Source organism: Chinchilla lanigera, unplaced genomic scaffold (assembly GCF_000276665.1).
Source record: "Chinchilla lanigera isolate Chin_1 unplaced genomic scaffold, ChiLan1.0 scaffold00048, whole genome shotgun sequence".
NCBI classification, from domain to species: domain Eukaryota; kingdom Metazoa; phylum Chordata; class Mammalia; order Rodentia; family Chinchillidae; genus Chinchilla; species Chinchilla lanigera.
In genome coordinates, this window is record NW_004955449.1 from 17,863,265 (window position 1) to 17,877,670 (window position 14,406).

Sequence of the window (14,406 nt, forward strand, 5' to 3'; positions counted from 1 at the left end):
TGTATATAGCTCCTATAACCAAGACAGCATTTATCATAATAATTAAAGATCTAGGAATGATCTCAATTTGGGGAGGTAAATTCAAGACAAAATTAATTTGTTTCAGGCTTGAACCATTATGCATTTCTAAAGAGGAATAAATTTCAAATTCCAGCAAGTTGTAGGAAATAGACATTAAACATCAAAATAATTTCAAGATTTTACTTACTTAGCTTTGAAAACTTTGGAGATTAATATGTTTGTTAATAATAGAACAAACAAGTAAAAGCATATAATTTCATAATATGATGAATTTAACATTAACTTACACTATCCAGATATTTTAGACTCAATATGTAATTTTGAACAGCTGAAAATTCTAGATATTGAATCAATTTAGTGAAGCCTAGCCTCAGTAGCTAGTATTGATCAATTATGAACTAGATTGCATAATAATTTCTATGAGATTAATAAATTATACAGAAAATAAGAGTTTTAAAGATATGGCAATAATTAAATCAATTTCTAATTTTAAAAAATCACACACCACTCCGATAAGAGAATCCTAAAGATGTTTTCAAAAGCATATAGTCCTTGAGAAACATACCTTAAGAGAAAAGACATGTATCTTTTAAAAAGCACTTCAATAAATACTCTCTATAGGCTGAAAAATGGCTTCCTGATTTCTGTAAGCATATGAGTACACTAAGTAGAGTGTCCTCAACTTCACCTGGACCAAACAGCAAGAATACCTTAAATAAAGGAAGGGTTGGATAAAGGAGTCCAAAACAACATTACATTTAGGCTCTATATACTTTCCTTAGTATTCCTAAAACTTATTTGGTAACAATACTAAACAAGGAAAAATAATCAGACTTTTAGCTTTGAGCTACCTCTAATTTCTGTAGAGTGAGGAATTGATTATGAAAGATAAATATCAACTTTGTTGGTTAGCTAATAATGGAATTTTATCAAGACTTACTTATGGTAGGCTCCTTCTGTCCACCAACACAGTTGTGTTAATTTCTGTTAAAAATTTATGAAGAGTTGAAACATTTATTTTTTGCAAATGGAAGAATTTCTACATTAGTTCCCTGACCAATGAAGGCAGTGCTTTTATATGAAGAAGTAATATTTTGAAAACTTCAGGCATTCTTTATACCAATATACTCCATTAAGGAAAACAACGGAATGCTGATCAATTTCAATGTTACTTTTTTCTAGTTACAGCAATTTTAGTTTCTGATTATGTATTGTAATTCTTAGAAATCATGCTCATCTTTATATCCATAAAAGTAACACTGTTCTACTATATTTCTACATCATGTTTACAAGACTCACAGAGAGAAAATAAGCACCTTACATTTTCTTTTTAGACATATACAGGCCTGTATGGAGTACATAAAGGCAATAAAAATGCAAGATACTATTATTTGGATAATAAAAGAAAAGGAAAATTTCCTCTATCTTGTACTTCCAACTTTTAAAAAATAAGCAGTATAATTTCTCTCTACTTTTGGAGACAATGTGTATTGCATATCATATGGATACGGCATCCTGCCAACTGTCAGGTCAGCTGAAAGATTTCTAGCTGTTAGTGGTATCAGTATCTGACCCATGTCTTTTCCAAGAGAAACCTTTACATAGTCTTTACCTGAGGAAAATAGAGCTCCATGGGCTAATTCCAAAGCAGCAACAGCTGTCTTTTAAAATGGAGCTGTGATTCAAGTAGCTCAGTAGTTCAATGCTTTTCTTTGTGATACCCTCAGAGATAATAAGAAAACTGCACTCACTCTGCCCCCTCTCCAAGTGCACAGAACTGCAAAGGAGACATCTTGTATTAGTGAGAACAGAGAAATCTTCAGTAGTATGAGTAATATTTTTAATAATTATTTAGAATATGCCACTTTTTGTACCTACTACTTAGGGAGAAAATTCAGTTTTGACATTGAATTAGTCAACTTTCCTCTTGCTGGGACACAGAACCCAGCATCTAGAATTTAATGGAACAGAAACTTAATTTCATTCATAGTTTCAGTGGATTCAGTTAGCTCCAAGGCAGAAACAACATTGTGGAAGAATGTGACAAAGCAAAGACGCTTTGCTCATGGTTGCCAGAGAACAAAAAAAGAGAAGGGTGTCAGAGACAGGGATCAGGAACCATATATAGTTCTCAATACCAAGCATCCATGATCTACACAGACACACTGATAAGTGTGCTGAAGGAGGCTCTCAAGCCAGTCATATTGACACCTCACCTAACAGGTTTATTGCTTAGATAGAAATTGTCCCCAAAGTGATTAATGTGTTCAGAGGTAGATTTTTAGAAGGTAATTGGATCATAGTTGAGTTGCTGTTAGGAGGTGAGTTCTACTTGAAGGTGGAGTACTGGGGCATGAACTGCCTAAGTATGTCTCTCTTTGACTGTTCCCTTTACTCTGTACTTTCTGGCCACAAGGACATGAGCAGCTTCCCCCCATTTGAACCTTTCCCATGCCCTTCCTACTTTAGAACCAGCTAACTATGAGCTGAATCCTCTAAAAACTGAGAGCCACAATAAAACTTTCTTCCTTTAAGTTGTGAGTTTTCAGTATTAATTCCAATAATGAGAAAGAGGCTAAAATACTGTCATATCCTTCCCCTAGTGAACTTGATACTGAAACACATCTTCTGAAACCATACTCAATCTCCAAGTAAACTCAAGGCCATAATTCTCCCTAATAAGATACAGCTACTCTAAGTACATCTGAGAATAAGGTAATGCTTTCCATAAATTCCTCAACATTTCCAAAATGTTTGAAAAGTCCAATTCAATGTCTCTCCTGGGATCAAGGCAAACTCTTAGCTGTAACTTGGTAAAAATAAAATTAAAATATATCATAATTCCAAAGCACAATGGTACAAGTTAAATATTTCCATTCTAAAAGGGATGAAGAAGGAGAAAGATTAGAATCAGATCAAAGCAGACTGAAAGGCAGCTGGGTAAACATTAAGTGCTGTAGCTCCATATTCAGCATTTGGGACACACGGTGCTGAATTGTGAGTTCCAGTGGGCTTGAACAGCTCACTCCTATGGGCTTGCTGATTGTAGCCAACATAGCATCTCTTTTAAGCTAGCTTGACTTATAGCCTGCAGCATTGCTCACTGGACTTTCAATATTATTGAAATATACAAATTCTTTCACTCTCCTCTACATCTTTTCTTCATTCCATGGTTTTGTACACTTTCATCACAGGGGCTCTGTGCTTACCTCCAAGGACTTCCTTTGAAATCTGATTGGAACCTTTCATGAACCACAACTCATGTGGATGAACCCAATGTCTACTGATAGTGGAAGTAGATTAGTTTCCTTGGGTCATGGGTACAGAAGTCTCTGGGTGAACAAAATGACTAATCCCAGTGAAAGGAATCCAAGGGAACCAATTCCCTTGGAAGTTTTTCTTGAGTAGGGGGTCCATGGGATCTCTTCTCAAATAAAATATTTATACTTTTGAAAACCTGGGTCTGCAGTAGACTGGGTCTTACTGATTCCCAAGATGCCTTCCAGACATCTTCTTACTCCTACTTAAAGTATTTAGTTTCTTTTTAATGATATTGCTGTCTTTAGGAACCACACTTTATTTGGTCCTAACTTTACATTCTTTCTGGGTCAATTTTTTTTTCAAATATTTCTGCTCTGCTTTCAGCTCCTAATTCACATTATAGATAAGGCTAAAACAAACAACAATATCTATGTGACTGCCTGAATACTGGTTGCTTTAAATTTTCATTCACCAGTTCAATCAGCATACCCTTAATCTCATGCATTCACAAAGTCTCAGTACATAGGCAGAATGTAGAGGGATTTTTTTCTTTTTCTCATCAGAGTATAACACACATGGTCTGTATTCTATTACCAAGAAACTCCTTGTTTCCAACTGAAACATTTTGAGCCTGGCCTTCATTGTCCACATTCCTGGTACCATTCTGGTACAGTAATACTTCAGTTCACAAATGCTTCTATTTGTAAAGAATTCCATTCTCAAACAAAAGCATTTGACATTTTGCTTCTGTTAACAAACTCCACATTGGGTGACAAACACAATTGTAGCTATTTTCCCTACACAAACATCTACCCCCAAATTGAAAAAGAAATTAAGTTTGTAAACCAAGGGACCATCTGTATTCTGAGTTTCAACCAGAATTACCATTAGATCTTGTAGGTGTCTAAGTTTTCTCCAGACTGATCTTTGAAACTTTGTCAAACTTCTCCAACCAGTCAGTTTCAAATTCTTTTGAACCACATGGTTCACTAATAATTGTACTCCTGGTACCAATTTTCTGTATCAGTCAGTGTTCACACTGCTGAGACGTAATACCTAACACTCACAGCTTAAAGAAAGAGAGGTGATTAAGCTTGGCTTATAGTTTCAGGGCGTTCAGTTCATCGTCAGTTGGCTCCAAGGCAGAAATGGCATTGTAGAAGGGCATGAGAAAGCAGACACTTAGACCATAGTAGCTGGTAAGCAGAGGAGAAGAAAAGTGTCAGAGAGGAAGTAACCAAGGGCCATTTATAACAACCAAAGTCAGGTCTCCATGGACCACCCACACATACCCAGAATTTTAATTTACTAATCTCCTAGGCAACTTCCAAGCCAATCAGGTTCACAGTCCATCTTCACCATCACAAAATCTTGTCAAAAATGTAAAAGTATTAAATGTATTTTTGCTGATTTATAATTTTTTTTCCTTTGCTTACCTTCTTCATTAAAGGTATACAGAAAGAATCCCATCAGGTTTGGTGGCACACACTGGTAATCCCACTACTTGGAAGGCTGAAGCAGGAGGTTTTCCATGAGACCAGGATCAGCCTTTGCTATAAAGTGAGTTCAAGGCCAGCATGAACTACATAAAGAGACCCTGTCTAAAAAAGTAAATAAATAAATAAATTTCTCAAAGTTAAAAAAGTACACTATGTATGTAAAAACCCTTGGGAGAAAAGTTCTGCTCCCTCTCTTAGCATGTGGTAGTTTCCACTGTGGCTCCAGCCCCCAGTGTCCCATTCATGTTTTCTAGCCTTCAGCCTTCTCTATATTTCCAGAAATTCTATTTCTACCAGGGACAGCGTTCTCATTGCCTCCACTGGCTTTGGCTCTTCTTTGGCCTCCTTTGCACCACCTTTCCTGGGATTCTCTTCCTCTTGTTTCTTCTTCATTCTGATAAGGTAGAAAATATCTGTCATACAATTTGATGAGGAAATGCCATCTGTTGTTTCCTTTATTAGCACCTATGGTGATTCCAAGAGGCTCCTGCACTAGGAATGCAATCTGAAGTACAGCTATCCACCAAAAACACTTTCAGAACCAATTTGAATACGTTTTCACTATGTGGGACTCCTTTTCATCATCCATTTTCTCTCTAATTTCAGGTAGTAGTTCCTTCAACTCTTCAATTTCTTTCTTATACTCAATACATGATCCTTCAGTCTCCTTTTTCTACTTATTTATCACAACCATTCTCTTCTCTATGGTTTTAGTAGCTCTGCTGAGCAATGTCACTGCCTCATCATACTTGGAGTTGTATCAATAGACCAAGCCCATCTGATAGTGAGTCTCTGCTCCTCCAGGGGTAGAACACCTTCACAGCTTGGATGTAATTCTCAGACTGAATACTAACTTTTTAAAGTTTAAACAGTACCTATGCAGCATAAAGAAGGGCTCTTTTTGTTTCTTTGCTTTTAAAAATAAACATTGCTAAATCCAATATATCCCAAGGAAACTCTAGTTCCAAGTGTCCTCCTTTTCACTTTCTTGAAGAAACATATTTTTAAGTTAGATCCACTTGGCATGTCTTCATTCTTGTTATTTTCTTTATCCTCCTCTTCTGAGGCTTCAGGTTCATCTATGTTATCATTTTTTACCAGTGATTCACCCTCCTTCTTCCTCTTCTGCATGTACACTTTCCAAGACATTTCCCAACAAAGCATTCTCCATTCTTGTGAACTCCTAAAGTGATTTCATATTGAAAAAAACCACCATATTTATTACCTACAGGACTGGCTGTTTCCTACAGTGCATTAACAACTACTACATATGCTTTCTCACAAGATGTTTTTGTCCTAATCTTAATAGTTTCTTCCACATAATAATGAACTGAGCATGGTGGTGCATGTCTGTAATCTCACAACTCTCTGAGCTGAGGCAAGAGGATTTCCAGTTCAAGATCAGCGTAGGCAACTTATTAACACCCTTTCTACTTTATCTGCAGGGGTTAGGGGCAGGAGTGTCTTCAGTTGTGTCGGTGGAAACTGTCTCAGTGGCTGCAATATCTATGGACTCTGTGGCCACTGTTCCCCTGAAGTGATGGGCCAGTGTGCAGAACAGAGCCTATAAAGAAAATGGAGGGGATTGGGGATGTCGCAGACTTATTGACAGACAGAAAATGGCAGATTCAACCAGCCCACCTGCCAGCTCCCTGACTACATCCACTTATTCATAGAATAAAATCTAAGATCTTTATCATAAACATGCCTGATAGTCCCCTCTTTCCCACACAGCCTTGTTCCAAGTTCCTCTTTTCTATGTAATGTTGCTGTGGCAAAATCCATTTTCCGATTCCATAAACAAGTCAACCCCTTTCTCATTCTCAAGCTTAACTGCAATCATTTTTAAAATATTTGGAATAGTTCTAACATCCATACAATCCCTCTCCTTCTTTGTTTCCTGATTCTTTGCAATTTTTCAGATTTTGAAAGTTAACTTTTGCTTCTCTGAGTATCTCATGTAGAACACATAGAATACCTTGGCATGCAACATACTTCTTTCATGATATTTACTGTAATATGTAAATATAAAGATGTGATTTTTCATTTAATATCTCCATGGTCTCTCCCACTAGATATTTACCTCCACAAGGGGAAATATTTTCTATATAACTAATACCTTTCTTTGGGGTTAGCAGATGGTTGGTGATAATTACATTTTGTATCAAAATTGAATAAACAAAAATATATAATAGACACTAATTAATGAGTAATAAGAATCTCAATCTTTGAAGCTATAGTTATTTACCTTTCATCTACTAATAAAATGTATTTAAAATGCCATTTTTAATGAATCAGTATAAGAGTAAAGTTGGATAAGATGTGGAGCTCCACTCTATCAATAGGTATTGAAGTCCATCAATTTACTTGCTCTGTTACTTATGTATGTCTTCATTCATTCATATAATTTTTATTTCTTCATTCATTCAATGTATACTGGTGAATTTTTGCATTCCTTCCTAATTTTCATGCTTTAAAACATAACAGTAAATGAAATAAAGTTTTAATGGTGAAAAACTTAAAATAATCAAATAAATAAGGAATTGTTAATAGTCCAGTTTATGCTGACTGTTATGAAGTAAAATAAATCAGGATTAATAAGACAGGGAGATGTATGTGCTGCTTTAGAGTATAATTAACAAACAGTTCTTAAATAAAGTAATATTAGATCAGAGACCTAAAGTAAGTGAAATATCAAACCATATCATCAACATTCTAGGCAGAAAAGGCAGTAAGCACAATGCTTTAAGATAGAAGTATACTTGGCATGCCCCATGAAGATCACGAAAATCAGTGAGGTAGGGAAAGTAGTGATTGACAGAAGAAGTAACTAGGGAAGATTTCGATGGTGTGTGATGGGAAAGAAGATCACATAGGCTTTTTTAGGTCATGAGAAGTATTTTGGATGTGATCCTTAGAAAACATGAGAACTTGAAAAAATTAGTGTAAGTGTGTGACATGACCCAGTATACATAATAATGACGTCATTTTAGTTGCTGTGTCAAGTGTGGACGTAGGGTGGTAAATGTAGAATAATCTAGCAAAGAGATGTTTGGTGACATGTCAAAGCCTAGGACTGGCTGGATTTTAGATATGTTTTGAAGATTTGCAGAAGGTTTAGATACAAAATAAAAAGGGAAAAGGATAAATCCCAAACTTCTACCCACTTAATGGAAAAGCACAATTGTCATTTAATTCAGTGGAGCAGATTGAGAAAGGAGCAGGTGATGGGAGGACATGGCCTAGGAATCATATTTAGTTTGCACTGCTTGAAAGTTTAATTATTTTTTACATCCTGCTATCACTGTATTTTAATTCTTCATGTGTTTACCTATGTTTTTGTGTTACATCTATAATTATTTTTGCTAGATAATCAGACTATTTCAGTGGTTTAACATTTGTTTACTGTTTCCAATTCAACACTTTCCTGAGCTGGCTGGTTACATCCCTTTGAGGGGCTGCACTTTCATAAGTGTGTTATTCAATGCCTAGTAGACTTGAACTGCTGAAAACTTTCAGGAGGATCACATTTCTTCCCAGATTCATTTTAGAGATCTTAAAAATATTGCCATAAGTAGCAAAGATTCACAAACCATTACAGTGATATCATGTTTGTTGAACTCAATTCATTCAAATTTCATGTTTGAACACTGAAAATTCAAGAAATGAACATTTTTTCTCATAAGAAATAAAAGAAAACCAATTAATTGGTCCGTTGGCCAAAAATTACACTTATTAATCATTTTTCCAGCATTTTAACAAATTTCACTATGATTTCTTTAACTCTACAATGGTTCTCACAGCTTTTCTCTTAGCTTTACTGCTGGTATCATTAAATTTCTTTGGGTTGTTTCTTTTCACTGTTATTTTTTGTTCTTTCGTCTTTTTGAGACAGGGTCTCTCTATGCAGTTCAGGCTGGCCTTGAGCTCAGTTTGTAGCCCAGGCAGGCCTCGAGCTCACAACAATTCTCCTGCCTCACCCTCCCAAGTCCTGGGGTTACAGGCGTTCACCACCATGCTTAGCAGTATCATTAAATTTCTTTGGAGTGGTGCTTACACTTTACTCAAATCACAAAAAATAAAAGCACAATTATGAATGTTCTAACTTACTAACATAAGCACTACCTGTTGACTGGGCAAGAGTGGCACTTAGACTGGAGCATCACCTCATTGTGTCCTTGGCCATACAGCTGTCTTCAAGTTGGATTGATTGACTATCCAGGGAAAGTTGCGAACACCGAGCACATTTATTTGAACTTTGCTGTTGGAGTAGTGGAAAGTTTGAGCTTGGTGTGGTTTGACAACCAAAGTACCACTATAAAATAAGAAAGAGTTAAATTAATTTGCTGAACTAAATTTCAGGTTTGATTGACTTCTGATTTCAATTGAGTCAACTTGCTAGGTTTTAGAGTCTGATCATAGTGATGCTGAGGTAGAGTGTTTGACACTTATGAAGATTATTTTGGTCTTTTTTTTGGATACGGGGTTACAGACATCATTCACCACAGCTGGAAAAAACAAAGCATACACATGATTCTACTTTAACATATCTTTATTTACCACAAATAGCACACAAAAGTGGTTTCTTCCACCATCTTGCAACTCTGATCAGGGCAGGACTATAAAACCAACAAGTAACTCTTGTGAATTAACTGAATCTTCTGGATTAACATTGAACAGTGAACTAACGTTGCAATTTCTTTACCAGGGAATCACAGGTATTTTTTCCAGCAGGGGTGAATGATTTGCAGTGTTCTACTAGCATTTTTAAGGAAGTTGATGGGAATCATAGTTTTGGTCTGTAAACCCATATCAAAGTAAAGGATAGGAAATGAAGGGATGTAGCCTCAGTTACTAGATTGAAAACGTTTCTTGTGTGAATGATAAGAAATCATGTAAGATACGCTTTCCACCACATCAAGTTGTAAATAACTTCCAGAGTATAATTTGGAGGCCTCAAAATAAGTCTTATATATTTAATATCTATTATAAAAATTCTAAGAACATTTGCAAATGTATTAGTAACCTACTCAGAAATAGGCTAGAATCCAAATACACATCACATTTTATTCTTAAAAATTGGAGTTAATAAAAGGTTTTCTGGTTGTTTGATGTGCCTGAATTTTTCAACAGTAGTTGTTTCTCAGACACTGTTTACAATTCCTGGCTAATTATTTCTAATGAATTTTAGTGCCTTTGAAAATTATAATTGATACATTTGACAGAAACAGCAGAAAAAAAATTTAATCATAAGTCTCCGCACTCACATCTTTCAAACTTTTTATTTGACTCTTTCTGCTAGTCTTCCCCAGCTAAAAACATATTGAAGTTTATATTTTCACAAGGAAGGGTTTTTGGTGAAGTAATTTTTTTTCTAATAAAGATTTAACTTGAATGAGTTCAGTAATCTGTTGACTGGGCCTTTAAAAATTGATGTCCCAAGAGCCCAGGAAACTAAATCAGAAAGAAGGACGCCCCATTGCCTTTCAGAATTCCAAAGGTCTGGCCTACAGCTCTATGAGGTCAGGAGGTGGGATTAACCTCTCACATCCTAGTAATGGTTTTAGAATGGTTCTGAAAATTCATAGATGATTAAAAACACTCAACTGATGGGCATTCAAGAAGAATGTGGAAAGCAAATTTCATTTCTTTAATAGCTCTATCTCATGGACATAGGCCAAGCTACCACAGCCAAATGATTAGAGATCCGTCTGTCTATCCCTTTGCCAGTTTTTTCTTTTACCAAACCAGAATAGTCTTTGAGATCATCTTTTCCAATCTTCCCATTTTGTGGGAAGCTAATGTACAGACACTGTCTGTCCCATGCTTAGAAAATCCACAGAAAACTATATTTAAAATCTCATTAAAAAGACATGAAATTTGCATCTGCTTTAAATTATCCAGGTTGTAAATTATGTGGAATAAAAAGGTTGTATAATGGATTTTAATAAGTTAATCTGTATAAATACTGGATTACATTATTTGTTATTTATTTAAAAGGAATACTTTTTACACTGTATGTATAAACTTTTCCATTTGAGCATAGCAACTCTAACATGGTTATCTGTAGATTTATAGATTCACGTGCAGTTTGTAAATGTAAATTTTTCTTCTACTATAATTTGACAATAGGTTTAAGGCAGTTAAAAAATGTTGTATGTGGCTTTTTCCATGGTTGCCTCCTCTGTTTCCAGGTATGAGATCCTCAAGTTAGGAGGCAAAAGTAATTATAACTTAAATCTACTATTAGTGTATGACTCAGCTAAGAAAACATATGTGCTTAAAGAATTAATATCTTAACTTGTCACAAAATGTGCTGTAAAACATACTAATTAGTCATTGTTTTACATGACCAGAAGTCTTCTCCCACAGGGCAGATGATACACCGTTTACTCATGATGATAAGGCCATGAGTTACCTCTTTCCATCAATACTATGAAAATGATGATGAATTATGATGGGTAGAGAAAGTAATAGGTATTTTCAGTTTCTCCTAATTCAATATTGCTTTGTTCAGTCAGTCAGGACTTAACTTTTTAGCCTGAACTTGTGTGGTTTACCACCCAAGAAGAACATTGATTTTTAACTGAGAATGGCAGTGGGATAGTGAGATATTTAAAAAATCCTTATTTGAAAATACATATTTCTATTCTCTATCATAGAATATGATTGTGTAAACCAAGGAAAAATTCTTACATTGACAAAAAGGTTGATTTTTAATACAAATTTTAATTTATGATCACTGAGAAAAAAGTCTAAAAATGTTTGGAAATTTTAAAAGCACTATTGACAATATAAGTTCACTAATGATTAAAAATATATGGAAAGTCTGCCTATCTTTTCTCCCAGCATTTAAGATGTTATACACACATTCTGTCCAATGAACTAAGTAATTAATTCTTAAATGATCATTGTTGAACAGAATGGTTTAATTATTTTCACAAAATCATTGTGCAGCAATAATAATCCAGGTGTCATAATTATGTCTAAAATCAGGATTATAGTAGGATTTTTGATCAAGTCTATTAAATATAGTGCAATGGTACAGTGATTTAAATTAGCTTTCATACAGAAATTATCTTATGACTCTTTTCAGTTGACTGATTCATTGATTGATTGATTGTTGTGCTGGGCTCCAACCAGGACCCCACAGAAACTAGGTAGTGCTCTACCACCACAGTATACCTGCAGTCCTCCCCTCTACTTTTAAAACACCACAACCTACATCACTTTATTTTTTTACCATAACCTCTACCCAGGATGTGAAATCCACCTTCTTTTTATTTTGAGCAGCAATTCAACTGTTTGGCTAATTATCTTTATTTGAAAACTTCCTTCTTTTGACTTCTGTGACATATCAAACTCTATATTTTCTTTTTTTTAATTTTAAAAAGAATAGTAAATGAGAAACAAACAAAGAAACAGAACAGTAGCAGCATACCAGTATCACAAACATAAACAAATAAGAGCAAGAATATTCAAAGTGATACAGAGTCTCAAAATAAAATAATACGAATCAACAGTGATTGTTACATTACATATCACCATCCTCAACTACATTGCTCAGATTATCAGGTGTAAGAATGAAAGATTGCTCAAACCATTATAGGGAATAAGAAAATAATTCTTCAATAAAATATTAGAGATAATACAGTTTCACTAGACCAGATGGGAAGAGTTCACCATTTTAATTCCATTGTATATTGTTACCTTCAAATCATTTGCTCAGACCACCAGACATAAGCATGCACAACTGATCAGAACATAAAAACTTGTAATCATCAGACTCTGAACCCCATCGCCCTGTGCCGAGACAGCAAGTACTCCGGGAGCTGCAGGGCTTGTGGGTTTGAGTCTGTGCTTGACCCACACCACTGTGATTCCCAGCTGAAACACGCAGAGAGAGCCAGGTATTTCCCATCTAATCCCTGAGGGCAGAACGCCTGAACAAGGACCCTGTGGACAATACAGACTGAGTCACTGCGGTGGCAGAGAGGCCCCGGGGACTTCTCTGGCTGCAGGCGGGGCGAGCAGGCTCTCTGAGCCATGTGCGCCCTGCGCTGAGAGAGCAAGTACTCTGGGAGCTACAGGGCCCATGGATTCTAGTCTGTGCTTTGCCTTTGCCCAGACCCCCTAGCCAGTTGAAGGCTGGGGAAATCTGTGACTGATACCCATCTGGGCTGCATCTGGTTCCTGTATGAGTCCTGAACTGACTGGAGACATAGATTTAGGTGGTTCACAAACTGTAGACTCTGCAGTTAGTGTCAGAAATATGCCTGTACCCTAAACTGCCTGGAGACATAGGTCCACTGGAGCGGGATTGTCGCACCAGTGCAGCCTGAGTCAGGTCGTGCACGTGCACTGAACTGCAAGGGGATGTTGGATCAGAAGGTCAGCCATCAACTGACACAAGTGCCCGTGTCTGAGAACTAGGATAACTAGATACAAATCAAAAACTGCCAGAAAACCCGAGACTAAGTAGTGCTACTCAGAGGTCACCCAGAGGCAAACCTGAACAACAGGAAAAATAGGAACACTAGTGGTCTTGGATGTGCAGCTACTGAAGAGAGAAACTGAGCTTGTTGCAACCAATAGCAAACATGTCAAAACAAAAGACTAAAACACAATCCCAGAACTCCACCCCAATCAGAACAAATCCAGGAAACATCAACATAGGAGAACTTGGTAATCACATGCCTGAAATAGCTGAAATGATTGCAGTGGAGGTAGAGAAACAACTCCATAAGGCCATACAAGAGATGAGATCAGAAATAATCTCTCAGGCAAAAAGGGAAATGACAAGAATAATGAAGGAAATGCTCAAACACTCTCAAGAAGAAATATATAAGAAAATAGAAGAACAAAGACAAGAGTCAGAGCATTCAATGAAAAATATAGAAAGGACTTAAAACACAAGAACCAGATTGTAAGAGACATCCAGGAAAACAAAGCTGCCACTGAAAGCTACTAAAACCGCTTGAAGGAAGCTGAAGATAGAATCTCAGACCTTGAAGACAGCATGGCCACTAGCGACTGTGAAAGAACGGATCTCGTAAAAACAACAAGGATCCAGGAAACATCAATAAACAGCTGCAAGATGAGGCAAAGAGGAATAATATACGAATTATAGGAGTCAATGAAACAGCAGGAAGAAAAACGACTGACATTGAAAGATTATTTGCAGAAATAATAGCAGAAAATTTCCCAAGCATGGAAACAGAACCTGATATAAAGGTAAATGAGGCATTTAGAACTCCAAATAACCATATAATAGTCAAGTTCCCAGATCTCAAGCAAAAGAACAGAATATTAAAAGCTGCTAGAGAAAAGAAACAGATTGACTATAAAGGGAAGCGCATCAGAATCACAGCAGACTTCTCAGAACAAACCATCCAATCGAGAAGAGTTTGGAGTGAAATACTACAGGTCCTGAGACAGAACAGCTTCCAACCAAGACTGATGTACCCTGCCAAACTGTCTCTCAAATTCAACAGAGAAATAAAATATTTTCACAACAAAGAACAATTGAAGAACTTCATGAGCACCAAGCCAGCATCACAAAGAGTACTAAAAGATATTTTGGACAGAGAAAAATCTGACTGCAATCTCAAAAACAACAGTAGGC

General features: G+C 36.2%; 1 pseudogene; it reads right to left on the bottom strand.

Moving 5' to 3' along the window:
* Positions 1-5,031: 5,031 nt before the first annotated feature.
* The window catches only part of LOC102002972, a 71,303-nt pseudogene continuing 61,928 nt past the window's right edge, over positions 5,032-14,406 (bottom strand).